The sequence below is a fragment of the Bombyx mandarina genome, chromosome 16 (assembly GCF_030267445.1).
Source record: "Bombyx mandarina strain Sakado chromosome 16, ASM3026744v2".
Lineage (NCBI taxonomy): Eukaryota > Metazoa > Arthropoda > Insecta > Lepidoptera > Bombycidae > Bombyx > Bombyx mandarina.
This window is the reverse complement of record NC_143222.1, coordinates 10857529-10874032: the sequence shown is the minus strand read 5'-3', so window position 1 is coordinate 10874032 and position 16504 is coordinate 10857529. Positions and strand designations below refer to the sequence as shown.

Below are 16504 nucleotides of genomic sequence, written 5' to 3'. Positions count from 1 at the left end.
TCGTAAAATTGATTTTAAAGTTAGAGTTAATAATAAGAATTAGATAGGAAAGAGATGTTTTGTCTCAAAAATTCTAAAAAAAAAAAAACGCTTGTTGATGCGATTCACCGTTCTCTTTTAGCATTAAAATTATGTTAATAATAGCTGATTTTATTGTGGTTTTTTTTCTTATTTATTTGACTAGTCTGAGGCGCTTCTTTTGCAGATGCACTAGATCGAAACTTCCACAATAACATGCAATTTTGTTTGAATTTCACAAACCTTATATACGTTTGAAACTTTACACCCACGTGTTTCTTGTTATCGTAATATAAAATAATTTTTGTGGTCCCGTACTAATTGCTAGGTAAAGCTGCAAATTCATAACATAAAGACCGTTAATTAAAAAAATATAGCTGAAACTCCTTGCGATATTTCAAAATAGTTTTATACGCATCAATGTTCATAGCAAGTATGTTAGTTGTATTTCTAGCTTCGGTAAATTAAAAATGTGTTAAAAAGTAATGTAGCGTTATTAAATTAATGTTTTGTAAGTACCGAAAATTATCTTTTCATCTCATTTTAGGTCTGTTCTTTATTAGTTTCTTCACGCCATGATCTTGCAATAAGATAATAGTTAATTTCGGTATTAATCACAAACAAAAGTGGATTCTAGTTGCCCAGAAATTACAGTGGTAGGATTTACTTGTACACGATTTTTTTATTATTTTTTTATTGCCCTTGTAGGCAGACGAGCATACGGTCCACCTGATGGTAAGTGGTTACCGTCGCCCATGGACTACAGCAATGCCAGAGGCAGAGCCAAGCCGCTGCCTACCGCTTAATACTCTCCACATGCTTTTTTGAAGTGAAAACTTCTTTAGAATCGTTGTGATTTCAAACCGGATGCAACGGAAAAAACGACAGGTAAGAGACACAAATACAAAAATGTGTAGGATGAAGCCAGCAAAGAATGAGACAGAAATATACATACTATTTAATACAGCGCCATCTGTGAGATTTTTTAATACTAACGTGTGTATGAAAGCTCTTGTAGTGAATTTTAATTTAGGATTATACGTGAAATTAAAATATCAATTCATAGAGGGCGCTACCTTATAATTATTTACTAATTACAACATTTTACATATACTTAAGACGTTTAGGATAATTGTATTTTAATTTTGGAAGATTTCACTTCTACCACGTGTGAATTGCACACATTTTGTTTTTTGAAGAAGGACATGTCATAGTGCTCGGGAAACACCGTGGAGGGGAGGGATTAATAGACAGCTGTTAATCTCTCATTTGTATTTAAAGATATATTTTTTTCAAACAAAAAATAATCCGCTAATTTCGGTGCCCGACTACGCTGGCTAATCATAATAAGCATAGAGCGTGGGCGAACAATGACGTTGCACATCAAAAGCTGCCCTGATTTAATTTCGCAACATATAAGTAATACACGTTACTTCATATGCGTGAACTATTAAATATTTGGCACCGTTAAATCTCTACGTAGCTGGATAAGTCTTTTTTTTTAATTGCTATAAACGCGAAGACGGCTTTGAACGTTTGCCTGGAGCATCGTTTGTCTGATAAAAAAGTCAAGGCGGTATAACATCTGAATATTTATCTGCACACAATCCCTTTTACTGCTGTTGGTGTGCTCGCTAACCTTCGTATTACGATTTTACAAAAGAATACATCAGTACATCGGTGAAAATGGTCTCAATAAGTGCCGGAATGACTTTGTTCCCTTGGAATTATCAACTACAATGAGCGACGGTAATTAGGTATTCACCGTGGTGCGATCAATGGCCCTATACGGGGCGCCCGTGTGGGGCCAGTCCCTGGCCGTGGGGGTAGCGAAGCTGCTGCAACGGCCGCAACGCACCATCGCGGTCAGGGTCATCCGTGGTTATCGCACCATCTCTTTCGAGGCGGCGTGTGTACTGGCTGGGACGCCGCCTTGGGTCCTGGAGGCGGAGGCGCTCGCTGCTGACTATCAGTGTCGGGCTGACCTTCGTATCCGGGGCGTGGCACGTCCCAGCCCCAGTGTGGTCAGAGCGCGGAGGGCCCAATCTCGGCGGTCCGTGCTGGAAGCATGGTCCAGACGGCTGGCCGATCCTTCGGCTGGTCGTAGGACCGTCGAGGCGATTCACCCGGTTCTTGTGAATTGGGTGAATCGTGACAGAGGACGCCTCACTTTCCGGCTCACGCAGGTGCTCACTGGACATGGTTGCTTCGGTGAGTTCCTGCACCGGATCGGAGCCGAGCCGACGGCAGAGTGCCACCATTGTGGTTGCGACTTGGACACGGCGGAGCACACGCTCGTCGCCTGCCCCGCATGGGAGGGGTGGCGCCGTGTCCTCGTCGCAAAAATAGGAAACGACTTGTCGTTGCCGAGTGTTGTGGCATCGATGCTCGGCGACGACGAGTCGTGGAAGGCGATGCTCGACTTCTGCGAGTGCACCATCTCGCAGAAGGAGGCGGCGGGGCGCGTGAGAGACACGCAAGCCCGCCGCCGTCGAGCGGGGGCCAGGGAGGCGGATCTCGTCCAAGCCCTGGCCCTCTAAGTGTTTCGGGTCCCCTTCATATTTCGGTCTGGGGACAGGCGAAGGGGGCCTAAGAAGACGACGTGCAAGCTGCTCTGCACGCGCAAGAGCATCCGGGTGATGGAAGGCCGGCTATCCTCGACCCACGCTGGTTCTGACCCAGCGGGGTATTCCGTAGGATAGACCATTCTAACCGGCGCCATCTAGGCGGGCTCCGGATAGCCTGCCGACCGAGAGGGCTGGTGGTCGTGGCGCCGACGACCGCCGGTCCGGCGTCCCGAGGGGGAGGGTGATGGGAGAGATGTGCTCCGCACTAAACGCTTCACTTTCCCCCCTTTGCCTTTTCATGGGTTCTGTCTCATGCGAGGTTCGGACGCGGGTTGTTGAGCGACAGGAGGTTTTAGTCAGTTCGACTCCGACATGCCCCGCCTTCCATCCCCAGGGGAGTGCGGAAGTCCGGCGATTTCCTCCTGACCAACAAAAAAAAAAAAAAAAAGGTGTTCACCGTCAGATTGGCAGTATTGTTTTTCAACATTGAGTGTATTAAAGTGATAAAACTCCTCATAAATAAAAGCTTGTGTAGCCTAGGAATGGTTACTACATTTAACATAGAATTGGTTAACTCATTAATTAGTTTTCTCCCAGCAAACTCCATACTTAGCTAGCTAAGATATCGAAGAAGAAGAAAAAATTACAATGAGTAATTTCAATTTGATTTTATTATTATTATCAATAAGAGTGTCACTAATATAAGTAAATTATTATATTATACATAGAAACAAATATTGCATTATATGTATTACTTAGCATAATTGACAAATCCATTTATTTATATATTATACTTTACATACATGTGTTTTGATTTAAAGGCGGGAGCTGGGACAGCGCTTATAAATTGAACTTTTATGTTTTAAATAATTCCTGGAACCACATCATCAGGTCGGCACCGAAATTAAAAGTCAAAGTGAGAAAAAATATAAAAGTATATAATTTACTCTATTATATAGCTAGGCAATATTAATGTTAATGCCAATCAGTTTTGACAGACAGTACACAAGCGCTCTTCATGATTAGAATGCCTCGTTAAAATATGATTAATTATTTATTCTTAGAATTCACAGCGAAACAAGTGAATAGCGTTACAGCTGACTCTTTGAGAATTTTCAATAGGGGGTGTCAAATGTCTGAATTTTAATTTTTGTTTACAGCCGTCTTGTGTTGCTAATATAATGCGAACGATTAATTCAAAATCTTTCCGATATTCTTTTTTCAACTACGTCAATCCTATATTCCGGCATAAATTATTATAGCGATTTTAAAATATTTAAGTCTATATTTTTTTTTGTTGTAATAGCACAATCATAATATGTTAAGGGTGTTAAGTTAGAAATTATATAAATAAACATCTTATGAATTGATGTCTGGAAAATAAGATAACATTATTATAGTGCATGCTCGAACTTATTTTCAATTCATTTCATTTCACTCCATATTATCATTTTTCATAAAAATAAGAATATACAATATTATAATAAGACATGACTTAAAGGTCTTAGTTACCAGGTCATAAAATAACTTTAAAAAAGTGCTCGAACGTCAGCTTGTGGGACAGCTGTCAAAGTGTCTAATTGCCCCCGCTACGACGCGATCAACATAAGGCACCGCCATCTTTGAATTAAATCACAATGTTTGACAGAACTCGTGTTGCTTAATGACGGATCATTTAGATTAAATTATGATTGTCAGCTTCGTTTAAATTTCATTAATTAGATGGGTAATTTGTGTTAAATTGCCACTTTAGGTAATTTCAAGTGATGCTATATTTTAGAGTAGATTTTCGGGAGGCTTTTGCGTTCTTATTGAAGACTTTTTAGTTTTTGCTTTTTTTAGTTTTTGAGAAAACCTTTAAAGAGTGAATGCGCGCATTAGCTAACGTTGTGTGTGTTATTTAGAGATAAATCTTTTGATGTGCCAATATGGCGTGGCACAGTGGTATATTTATGCGTGCTAAGTAACCATTTAATTTATGTATTTGTTTATTAACATTTACGTTTCTTTGCACGCAGAAAGAGTTAACATTATTCTGAGGTTTGGCAGTTTTATTTATTTCTTTTTTATTGCCCTTGTAGGCAGACGAGCACACGGCCCACTTGATGGTGAGTGGTTACCGTCGCCCATGGACTGCCACGCCACGGACAGAGCCAAGCCGCTGCCTACAGAACTACTGCCTACAGCCTATTCGACTTGAGGGTTCATGTTCACATTAAGAATATCCCAAGGGTTAAATCTACTGGTAAGTAAAGCCGAAGGAAAGACTATAACACAAATGAAGTCCTGGAATGCAAATAATTTACATGTTTTTATTTCCTATGAATTTAGGAAGTCCTATGAAGTTCTATGTTCTAGGAATTCCTATGAATTCGTCTATACCAGAGTTCCCCAAACTTTTTTGTGTCGTAGAACCCTTGCCATGTTTTTCCGTGTTGGGTACTTACCCGATATTGATTTCCTGTAAATTTATAACTGGTAAAGTTTAGTGTTAAAAACTTAAAGTAAAAATACATGTTAATTTATACATTTATTAATTGAATATAAATTAAAACTACTCAAAATAAAATTTTGTATCTGTTATGTAAAATATACGTAACATAAAATAAACTATAAATAAACTATAAATAAAATAACATAAGCAATAAGTCAATATTTTTAGTGAGAAGCATGAACCTGATGCTTTAATAATAAATTATCAACGTTTGGCGTCAATTTTGTAAGGGTTCCTCCTCGGCTAATGATGTCTTGATATTATAAGATAGTATGATGTAAGTAAATAGGTACATTCAGTGTATGTGTTGAGATCCACTATCGTGGACCCCCAAATTTTTTTCCGCTGACGTAGACCCCTTGCAGGTGGTCATAGTCCCCTAGGGGTCGATATAGACCACTTTGGGAATCACTGGTCTATACGAAAGCGGCACATTACGCGATCAGGAGAGTCATTATCAGACATTGATTATTTCAGCTCTCTGTTATCAGAAGTAACTCGGATACCTACCCCGAGCGCACACAGAAAAGCGTCTAACGTAACGTAATCGTATCAAAATTATTAAAATCAATGATATCACGAATCCTTAAGCGTTTGCCAACGTTTTACACAACAATAAACCTAATAATAAATAAACCGCGTCGGAAACAGACAGTCAAAGTTGATTGGCTTTAAAACATTGGCGAAACACATGATGCTGTATTAGCGGTGTTCTCGACGGGTCGCCAGCCGTAAATCATTGGGCTATATAAAATATTTGGGCCAAGTTCATCGTTAAACTTGTGCAAGAGCTTGGCACTCTTTTTGTGGTTTTACATTGTTAATGACACAGGCAGCGTTTTGTTAATAATAGTTAAGCGGTTTGGTATACTCAACACTCATGTGGTAATGCCGCAGTTCGACTGGTGGTAGGACCTTTTGTGAGTTCGTGCGGGTCGGTACCACCACCCTGCCTATTTCTGCCGTGAAGCAGTAATGCGTTTCGGTTTGAAGGATGGGGCAGCCGTTGTAACTATACTTGAGACCTTAGAACTTTTATCTCAAGACAGGTGGCGCATTTACATTGTAGATGTCTATGGGCTCCAGTAACCGCTTAACTCCAGATGAACTGTGAGCTCGTCCACCCATCCAAGCAATAAAAAAAAATCTAAGGAAAGCAGTTTTCTCAAATACTTTAAGTATAAAAAAAAAACATTATATCGAGAGGTTGTCTCGTCGGTGAAATAAAATAATACACGAATTTTATTTTAATGTACTTAAATGAATTACAAGAATTGAATTAATTATTCATAATAATAAAAAAATTGATACCTCCACAATCGTAACTAGGAGATTTTATGGCTGATCAAGCAAATTATCTTTAATCAACAATCGACCACCTGGAATGGCTGAGAACATCCAAATTATCCATAAATTTAATATTATAAATCTGAAAGTGTCTTTGTTTGTCTTTCTTATTCGTCGAAAACACGAATCAACGTTGACATGATTTTTAAAGTGATAGCTAAGTCAAGAGAGTGGCATAGGCTATCTTTTATTCCAAACAAACATCTCTTTTTCACGGGAAACTATACCTACTGACGTTTTTCCTTGACGACGCCAGGGAAGCCACGGGTAACATATTGTTTCTGTATAAAATAGAAAAGAACCTTGAACGAAGATTTTTGGCTTTCCATGAAGCTATTATAATTAGAAATCTAGCCGATTTTATTGCTTTGACGTTTAGCGCTGATTTATATTTAGGCGGTCAAATTTAAAAGCTTTATCTAAAACTAGATCGAGAGAACACTGGACACGTCAAAATCATGATATAAGGAAACTGTTAAGTTCGAATAAATAGTCATGTTTTTAGAAATCTAAATTCTTAAAAAAAAAGTAAATAAATATGTATTGTAAATATAGGTAGTTTTTTATTTATTGCTTAGTTGGGTGAACGATCTCACGGTCCACAACAATGATGTTATAGTAAAAAGACTTATATATCTACTTTTACTATAACATCATTGGTCCACAAGGTGTTAAGTGGTTACCGTAGCCCATAGACATCTAGAACTTAAATGTCGCTACCCATCTTGACATATAAATCCTAAGGTCTCGTTATAGTTACAACGGCTGCCCCACTCTTCAAACCGAAATGCATTACTGCTTCACGGCAAAAATAGGTAGGGTGGTGGTACCTACCCGTGCGGACTCACAAGAGGCCTACCACCAGTAGTTACGCAAATTACTTTAATTTTGCGGGTTTGATTTTACCTACACGATGTTATTCCTTCACCGTGGAAGTCAATCGTGAACATTTGTTAATACGTATTTCATTAGAAAAATTGGTAACCGTCTGCGGGATTCGAACACCGGTGCATCGCTAGATACGAATGCACCGGACGTCTTATCCTTTAGGCCACGACGACGACAAAAATTTTATTATGTAAATATAGTATGTACCGTTCGTACCGTATATATGTTTTCATGTTTACATAACGTGTGAGGCAGCGGCTGGGCTGTGCCCCCTGAAATTGTTGACGACAACGAGCAACTGTGGCCCCTTATCATCGGGTGAGCCGTACGTTCGTTTGCCTACAAAGGCAATATACATTTTGTGGATATCAATGTTCTAATTTTTTTTATGTGATTACATAAAACATATATTATTAGGTGTTCACATAATTAGGTAAAATACAGACAAAACAGTTCAGTATTTGTTTAATATCTATTGACGAGATTTAGGGTTGTTAATAAGAAACCAGTTTGGATGCAGTTATTTTATTTTTCCTATAGCGGTCGGTAGTTACAATCGGGTTGTTACAACTGAATGTTTTGGAATATCAATCAATGAAACTATTCTAGAAGACACACAACCTTTGAACGTTTTTGATCGTTGTCATTCGAGTCGACGGGCTGACTAAAATAACCTGGTCCACGGTCGTGAAACAAATTATTTATTAACATGTCAAGATCGTATCTATTATGTCATGTAAATTTCGTTCCAAAGTATTATATTCATATACTGCTACGCCGGTAAGAGCAACGCCATCTATCGTCGAATAGCAGAAACGAATATCAAAAGAACCAGTATAATCTAGAACGCTCAAGAAGTACAGCGCCATCTATTGTCAAACGCATACCGAAAATACTCGACTTGTGAGGAATGTTCTCGATAACTCCAGGGATGTCGTGTTAAATATAAAAGCGTTGCAGTGATGACACGGAGGCAGTTAGTGATCAGAGCTACTCGAACCGAAACAGCGATTGAACCATCTGAAGCGAAGCGGATGAAGTGAATTGAGAATTTTAAAGTGTTCGTTAAGTTGAATAGAGTTTCAATTTGCACTTGGGTAGAATTTTTATTTATCCCGAACCCCAGTGCGTAGCAATACGTAGCTTTAAAGTCGTTAGTCAGTATTTAAGAAACCCCCGCTCCGGGTTAGAATTCTGATTGCAGTCAGTAGCTTTATTCGGGTTCTGTTTTTAATTTTGTCTCATGTGTGCTACCTGCAGTAGACTATACAACCCAGATTGGGCTTTTCGTTGCGCCATATTCCCTCACTGTCCAGTCAAAATCAGCTCACGGGCCGTTTGGAACAACCAGGGCTATTTTATGGTTCGACCCTTTTTAATTAAATGGCCATAATAATATCGGGGTTGATAAGCTATTTGGTTTAAGCGACATTTATCTTTGTAATTAAAGTTACATTTTTAATTTTAATTTTTTTATTGCATATATATGCGGACGAGCTCACACCCCACCTGATGTTATGTGGTTACCGGAGCCCATAGACATCTACAAGACCTTAGAACTTATATCTCATGTCTCAAGGTGGGTGGCACATTTACGTTATACGTCTATGGGCTCCAGTAACCACTTAACACCAGGTGGCCTGTGAGCTCGTCCACCCATCTAAGCAATAAAAAAAATAAAGAATACAATGATATCTACTCAATATATTATGTATGTTTCAATTATTTGTGGTAGGCTTTTGAGATAGACGAGAGAGATAGAGATAGCTAAGGTCTGTCGCGAATCGATCTTACGTACTGATTTGAAGGCTACTGATAAAATACGGTTGGGAAACAATCTTTACACAGCGGATTTCCTTTCGTTGTCTATAAGCCCCAGTATTTATTTAATTTTAGGTTGGGCGTAATGTAGGCTTGTCTCGATTGATAAAAGTATAATTCAATTGCGACTCTTAGATATTTTTTTTTTGCTGTTTAAGACAAGAGCTTGCGGCTAATTGATATTGAGTGGTAATTGTGGTCTAGACAACCCTCAGACACAGCCCATTGAGTTTCTCGCCGGATCTTCTCAGTGGGTCGCGTTTCCGATCCGGTGGTTAGATTCTGCGAAGCACTGCTCTTGCTAGGGTTCGTGTTAGCAATATCGTCAGGTTTGAGCCCCGTGAGCTCACCTACTAGTTAAGGTTACGCTGAAATGGTCTCTCAAGACCATCAGATTAGGTAGGAAAAAAAAAATGGTCTAGAAATACCAAGAGCACATCCAGGCCTCGACTGTCTACCTTAAGCCTTGTTTTAAGAAAGATTTGTCGTGGTGTTGACGGAATACTTACTCGCATCCCTTAACAACATCGGAATCAAATCTTAAAAAAAAATGTGTGTGTGTGTGTGCAATAGACATGTGTAAGTAATGCGAGTGATATTACTCGGGTAATATTACTCTACGATGTAATGCAACATCACACATTACGCGAAGGAAACAAACATCACACCATCACCCAACATGTTTCTTTCTTTGTCGTGTAATGTTGCTTAATACACGAACGGAACCGAGCGAGCGAGACAGACCGATCGACGCAAAATAAATGAGCAAGCGACACGGAATTATTCCTAGTGATTTGGAACCGTATGTCCTGGCCGCTAGGTACATTTTTATACCTATGGTATAGTAATCGGCAAACTTCTTGAGCAAATGACCTTGACTGCGCAGAACCGAATTTTAGATCACTTTGGTGGTGAGGGTGAGGCGCGACGGCAGGGGAAATCGTATCGAGCGCGTTATTGGTAGATCAGTCGAACCTTGCGTCCCGCACCGCGCCCTCATTCCGCTTGCTCCCAAAAGTACGCTTGCGTACAGTGGAAAGTCTATCGTTATTAATCGTTAAGTTATTTGTTATAATTGCTTGTGGACTTTGTTGCCATTGCTATTTGATGAGTGTTTGTTGATTTTTTATAAAACATACACTATGCCGTGCAAACTGGTGTAGTACTTAAAAGAAAGGGTAGAAAATTTGTGTACGACGTATATTGCTTCATTATAAAACAGGGGAAGAATGATATGGAAAAATTAAAACAGACTTCGGAAGCAACAAAAACATCAGTGAGTACTGTTAGGTGCATTATTAACGAAGCTAAAGGCTCTGGCTTGCTCGCCGTGTTTCGGACTCCGGGTAAGAAAAGATCAGGGAAGAAGAAAGTTACCGGAATGGATAGTTTCGTTCAATCTGTAATAAAAAGATGTAATCATAATAACTACGTAACAAGCAGCGAAACTCCGTATCGTAGAAAGGCTTCGAAAAATTTAAAGAAGATATAAATTTTAATGGCTCGGAATGAAGCTTACGACAAATTATGAAAGAGCTAGGCTTCAGATGGAAAAAAAGAACAGAAAATAATCGGAAGCTGGTAAATGAAAAAAGTAAGATTCGATTACTACGAATCGAATATCTTCAAAAAATAATTAATTATAGACAAAAAAGAAGACCGAATCGACCGAGTTGTAAACTACGCCGATGAGCCCTATGTCGACTCATCACGATGATAGCGACTCGGGTGATGAAAACAGTGATGATGATGATGGTCAAGATTATGATAACGAAAAAAAAATTACAAATACCAGCTTCGCTTCAACTGAACGAAGACCTGGCAACAGCTCTAGTTTTGACTTAATAGAAGGAATATCTATTTTACCCCAAGATTAAATTATTACAATTATTAACCTATATGTTTTGTTGATGTTCTAATAAATATATAAATAAATACATATGTTGATTTTAATAATTTAATAGCATTATGACGCAAAGTAAATAATGTTTTTGCACGTGAGTGTACCATGCGCAAACTTACCCCCACTACGTCAACAAATGCTCAAGAAGTTTGCCGGTTATTATACGTCTGAATTTTAATATAGGTATTTGTGTTTATATTTTTCATGCGGCCAGCCGGTAGTTTCCCGCAAGTACTTACTTAATTTTTTATTCGCAACTTTTGTAAAATCGCTAGTCGCTCGTAATTGTTTAGTAATATTTCATATTAATTTTTGTGTTTGATTTGAATTACTTAAGCACTTGTTTGAAGATAGTTTTATTATTTGTTTTAATGCGTGTTTAATAAGTGAAAGAAATAACGGCGTCTAAATGAAAGTACAGTCCTCCTTGGATGCACTTTGAGGATATCGCGCCGAAACAATGCATCTACTGCTCTCGTATATTAACATTATTGTCGAGCTCAATTTGCAGTCTAAGTCGCCATATGAAATCCGTTCATCCCACAATAAATTATATTAAGTAAAAAATAAAATTATTATATTATTAAGTAAGTCAATCTCTGTCAAGTAATATAACAGTGTATTACAATACAAAGTTCATACTTTGTATTGTAATACACTACTGTAATGACACACCCGAATCATTACCTAAGTGATGTGTATCAACACATATATAGATACAATGTATTCGTCGTCACAGTATCTATTGAACGCACCGAGTAATGTTAAGAGTGATGTGTAATGTTTTCGAGTAATATCACCTGTCTGTAAAAGTGATGTCATATCACATTACATTGGGAAGTGATGTTTTGCGCAAGTCTAGTGTGCAAGTCACATACGGCATGGTAGAAGTAAAACTTATAAAAAATAAGAATAATCGCGTGAGTCACCCAACAACCACTACGCAGTACTATGGAGCAGCTCCACCCTGGGGAACCACCTGCACGATCACAGTATCTTTCCACCAGGTAAGTATGATTTAGCATGAGAAATATAAGAACGTTTATCAACTGTGTAACATCTCGTCATTGCGATTCAGGAGTTGTTGAATTTACATGCAGCGACATCTGTTGATAACAAACTAAATAGAAATAATTGTAAATCATCTTTTATAGTATGAGGTAGCGCCCTCTGTGAATTGATATTTTAACTTCACGTTTCATTTTTTCGTTTCATCGAGTTTGAAATCACACCCAAATATTCTTTTTTTTTATTGCTTAGATGGGTGGACGAGCTCACAGCCCACCTGGTATTAAGTGGTTACTGGAGCCTATAGACATCTACAACGTAAATGCGCCACCCACCTTAAGATATAAGTTCTAAGGTCTCAAGTATAGTTACAACGGCTGCCCCACCCTTCAAACCGAAACGCAATACTGCTTCACGACAGAAATAGGCAGGGTGGTGGTACCTACCCGTGCGGACTCACAAGAGATCCTACCACCAGTAATTACGCAAATTATAATTTTGTGGGTTTCATTTTTATTACACGATGTTATTCCTTCACCGTGGAAATCAATCGCGAACATTTGTTGAGTGCGTATTTCATTAGAAAAATTGGTACCCGCCTGCGGGATTCGAACACCGGCGCATCGCTCAACACGAATGCACCGAACGTCTTATCCGTTAGGCCACGACGACTTCATTCGATTCTAAAGAAGTTTCACTTCAAAAACCCGGGACAATTTAAGCGTAAACATGTTTAAAGTGTTTTATATAAAATTTATTATGTTTATTTAAGTTCGGAGTGCTCCGTTTAGTTAACAATAATATTTGTTTAACCCCGGGATTCCGTTCTGGTGAACGTGATTTCATTCGTCGAATCCAAGAAACATTGTGGGTGATTGTATCGAAAACTGTGTAAACAATGACGTAGTATAATATTATTTTAATAGTTATTTTCGTAATATTGTTTGTTGATATTTTCACTGGCTAAGAATGACGGCCTATTTAATAAATGTATCTAAAGCATTTTTTTTTATTGCTTAGATGGGTGTACGAGCTCACAGCCCGCCTGGTGTTAAGTGGTTACTGGAGCCCATAGACATCTACAACGTAAATACGCCATCCACCTTGAGATATAAGTTATACGGTCTCAAGTATAGCTACAACGGCTGCCCCACCCTTCAAACTGAAACGCATTACTGCTTCAAGGCAGAAAGAGGCAGGGTGGTGGTACCTACCCACGCGGACTCACAAGAAGTCCTAACACCAGTAAAATTATTAGTGTATATTATGTATAAAATAAATGTAAATTATTTTAGAATGGATTCAACGATTTTGATCTTTTCCATTATTTTCACAATTTTTTGGACGAGATTAGAAAGAAAGCATTTGGAAATCTGAAAATACATAGAAAAACGTCTATGCAAATAATTGTAGTCGCTAGTTTTATTTATGAATGGATTGATTCATTTTTGTAGCCAAATAGTAGACGCAAATTAGCTACGTTCTTTTTTAATACATTGATCAGCTGGTACGACTCGGCCATGAGATGGCTCATTGTGTTTTAATTGCTTTATTACATATTTTGGTGTTATCAAATAGTATACTTTAGTGAAAATCTTCTTTGTTGTGGGATACATTGTGGAAAAAGTGAAGTCAATCTATTAAATTATCAATATCAAAACGACATACGAAGACTGTTCAGATTGTCAATAATCCTGGTCTTACGGATCGTTTGAAATGTGACTACTGAGAGATTTTCTTATCATTTGAAATTCGCTCTATCGTCTCGCCGCGCCGTACCAAAGATTATCGCTGTCAACTAAAACCACTATTGTCATTGATAGCACGCCTTGATTTTTGCGAGAAACGTATTATCTTAAGCTGTTCTAAAAAGCTGTTTACTCTAGCCTACGCTTGGTTGTGCCTCTGGTTTATGGTCTACTAGCGACCCGCCCTCGCTTCGCTTCGGAAGCATTAAATTTTATTATTGATAGCTGAGTCCCACGATGTTACCCGCGGTTATTGTCGTACCGCGGGTGACGCCGCGGAGCGAAGCTAGTCTAAGAAAAGTAGCCTACGTAGTAGTAAAGTAGTTACTCCTTATATCATCAGCTACCTGTCAGTGAAAGTCCCGTCAAAATCGGTCCAGCCGTTCCAGAGATTAGCCGGAACAAACAGACAGACAAAAATTAAAAAAAAATCTTATTTTGGTGTATGTACCGTATATACCTAGTCAGGTCATAAGTATTGTCACACAGTAAAAACTTTTCTTTTAGAATGCTGGCCACAAAAAAGTTTATTGAATTCGAATTTCGAATTGTTCATGAAAATAAAAATGTATACTTTTTCGAATTTTACTCATTTTTAAATATGGAGTGGACGCTTAAAGAAGACCGTGTTGCAGTTATTGCGTTACATCGTTGCGGTTACGCGCCAATTCAAATTTTTAACATACTGAAAAATTTGAATATAACCAAAAGATTTGTTTATCGTACCATCAAACGATACAATGAAGACTCCAATGTAGATGACAGGTCAAGAAGTGGTCGCCCTCGATCTGTTAGGACTCCAGCAGTGATAAAAGCTGTGAAGGCGCGAATTCAAATAAATCCCAAACGTAAGCAGAAACTGTTGGCCCTTCAGATGGGGTTAAGCAGAACCACGGTGAAAAGGGTGTTAAATGAAGACTTAGGGCTTCGGGCATATCGAAGAAAAACAGGACATCGTTTGAATGCTCGTCTAATGGACCTGAGACTGAAGAGATGCCGCGCTTTGTTGAAGCGGTACGCGGGAAAAAAATATCGGGAAATTCTTTTTTCGGATGAAAAAATTTTTACCGTAGAAGAGAGCTACAACAAACAAAATGATAAGGTGTACGCACACAGTAGTGAAGAAGCGAGCAACCGTATTCCGCGTGTCCAACGAGGTCATTTTCCATCCTCGCTCATGGTATGGTTGGGAGTTTCTTATTGGGGCTTAACAGAGGTACATTTTTGTGAGAAAGGTGTAAAAACGAATGCAGTTGTGTATCAAAATACAGTCCAGACGAACCTTGTGGAACCTGTTTCTCATACCATGTTCAATAACAGGCACTGGGTATTCCTACAAGATTCGGCGCCAGCTCATAGAGCGAATAGCACACAAGACTGGCTGGCGGCGCGTGAAATCGACTTCATCCGGCACGAAGACTGGCCCTCCTACAGTCCAGATTTGAATCCGTTAGATTACAAGATATGGCAACACTTGGAGGAAAAGGCGTGGTCAAAGCCTCATCCCAATTTGGAGTCACTCAAGACATCCTTGATTAAGGCAGCCGCCGATATTGACATGGACCTCGTTCGTGCTGCGATAGACGACTGGCCGCGTAGATTGAAGACCTGTATTCAAAATCACGGAGGTCATTTTGAATAAACTTTAGTGTCATAAGAATCTATGTTTTGTTAAGTTCATTTTGGTATATGAATGGTTACATAATGAATAAATTTGTTTCAATTATTTTACATTAAACATGTGACAGAATTTATGACCTGACTAGGTATATTCATATGCATGCAGTAAAAAGCGGTTATTTCAATATTACAAACAGACACTCCAATTTTATTTATATGTATAGATTACAGTCGCGTATAGGAAAACTAGGAAAATCTTTCCTATACAATGTTTACAATGATGATGTTCCAAAATCGATTCATTCGTAACATTAATCTAGTAACGCTAAGTCCTTTAACCCATCGCATTGATTGATCGCCGTAACTTCTCTGAACGGTTAATCAAACGCTAACCCGTCAGTTAACATTGATTTATTGTAATTGCCGTGATCGTTTTAGAACAGATCAATTCTGAATCGTACTGTTAATGTTACACATTTTAATGGTTTTAAATGTTTTACTTTTTTTTTTTGTTTTTCTCAACCAATTATTTACACGTACAGTGGCCAGATGGTGCGAGTTTAAAGAGTACTCCAATGAGGTACAATAATATTTGCGAACGTTAAAATTAAATGTATCGACACGAGTTCTCTTCGTATTTACAACTAGCGGACCGCTCCGGCTCCGCTCGGGTGTTTAACAAAAATTTCAACGATAATTGACGTTGTTTTATTTTTTTAAATAAAAGAACACTTATTGCGGCATATCTATAATAGTTAGGCATATCGTGTCGCGACGCTTTTGGTAAATAATAATGTGTTCTACAAAGTCGTAGTACATTATTTTATTCTATCATCAATAATTTGCGCAGGGCATGCGATGTAAAGAATGTTTTAGGTAATTTTTTTTACGCCTTGGGTTACATTAATGGAGTTTTAGTAAGGTTCCCTAATTTTTTTTCAAAAAAGATTATAGCCCATGTCACTCGGGAATAGTGTAGCTTCCAAACAGTGAAAGATTTTTTTAAATCGGTTCAGTAGTTTCGGAGCCTATTCAATACAAACAAACAAACAAATCTTTTCTCTATATAATATTAGTATAGAAGTATAGA

At 38.4% G+C, this 16504-nt stretch overlaps 1 protein-coding gene across 6 annotated transcripts in view; it reads left to right on the top strand.

Moving 5' to 3' along the window:
- The window catches only part of sand (potassium two pore domain channel sandman), a 40302-nt gene that overhangs the window by 7731 nt on the left and 16067 nt on the right, over nucleotides 1–16504 (top strand). Inside the window, exon 1 of one of the 6 annotated variants that reach the window (XM_089733915.1) lies at nucleotides 4319–4338. The exons of the other annotated variants lie outside the window; for them this stretch is intronic. The gene's annotated coding sequence lies outside the window, so the exon portion shown is untranslated. Of the gene's footprint in view, nucleotides 1–4318; nucleotides 4339–16504 lie in introns of those variants that run through there. 6 annotated transcript variants of the gene reach the window in all.